We start from the raw sequence: 1,315 nt of genomic DNA, 5'->3' as shown, positions 1-1,315 counted from the left end.
CATCTGTACTGTTATGATGTTAATAAAACATGTTAAGGGGCTAGCTGAAGGACGCCTCCGCTCGCTGCATTGACGACCTATTGAAGACCTTCTGCAGCGCTGTTGTCTGCTCTTTGGTCGGGTTGTGGTTTCTTTGACACATTCCCAATTACCATTCTCAATTTTAAATATCTATCGAGACAAATTCATAATATATTATTTACACTTTTCTATATTCAATTTTAGTTTAGTTTTAAATATTCGATTTCGTCTTTGTGTGAGAAATTATAGTAAGTAAGGGTCTACTGATTGTTTGTTTTTTTATAATTTATAAAGGTTGTACCATAAAAGAGAAATCTATTTTCAGCACACGAATTTCTACAGAAATTTTTTTTTTTCTAATTTTTTATTTGTATATTTTGTATTAGCATTAATAAAAGATAAGTATCCAGGGGTATTTACACAAGCATTGCGTAAAAGTGTTAAAATCATTTAGAATTATAACAAATGCAACCTTTTTTAAAATGTACAGCCATGATACTTCTCCCTTAGGGTGTTCTACCCATTACCTTATACAATGTATTTATAATCGTGAAGATAGAAGTCATTGTACGCATGACGCGCTTTTGTTATGGTTATATTTATAAATACTTTTTATCCATTTTTTTTTTTAAATTTTAAATACTGAGGCTTCTCTACCTCAGGCATAGATTACCTTAGCTGTATTTGGCAAAATTTTTAGGAATTTCGGTCTTCAATGCTCTTCAACTTCGTACTTTATTTGGCCTTTTTAACTTTTTTGGATTCAAGCGTCACTGATGAGTCTTTTGTACACGAAACTGGCGTATATACTAAATTTAGTCCTGGTATCTATGATGAGTTTATTTACAACCACTGGGTCGATGCCACTGCTGGTGAAGATTTATTTCCCCGAGAGTATCACAAGCACAGTAGTCAGCACTTTTTTTTTTGGATTCGAGCGTCACTGATGAGTCTTTTGTACACGAAACGCGCGTCTGGCCTATATACTATATTTAGTCCTGGTTTCTATGATGAGTTTATTTAGTTCAACTTTAGAAACCGATAAATTTATCTACAAAGCATCATAACGTTCCTTATATGAAATTGGAATTTTAAAAGACAAATACATATATGCTAGTTATAAAACATCATTAAGTACTTGCTTACCTTTTGTAAACTATTAAAATTGATAATGGAAATTGGGAATGTGTCAAAGAGACAATCACCCGATCTCATATGATCAGTTGTTAAGGGGGGTTTCAAACGTTCAAAAATCATTAAATATTTGATGCAGGGCAGAATAACTATTTTCAAA

This window comes from Mytilus trossulus, chromosome 6 (assembly GCF_036588685.1).
Source record: "Mytilus trossulus isolate FHL-02 chromosome 6, PNRI_Mtr1.1.1.hap1, whole genome shotgun sequence".
In the NCBI taxonomy this organism is placed as follows: Eukaryota; Metazoa; Mollusca; class Bivalvia; order Mytilida; family Mytilidae; genus Mytilus; species Mytilus trossulus.
This window is presented reverse-complemented; position numbering follows the sequence as displayed.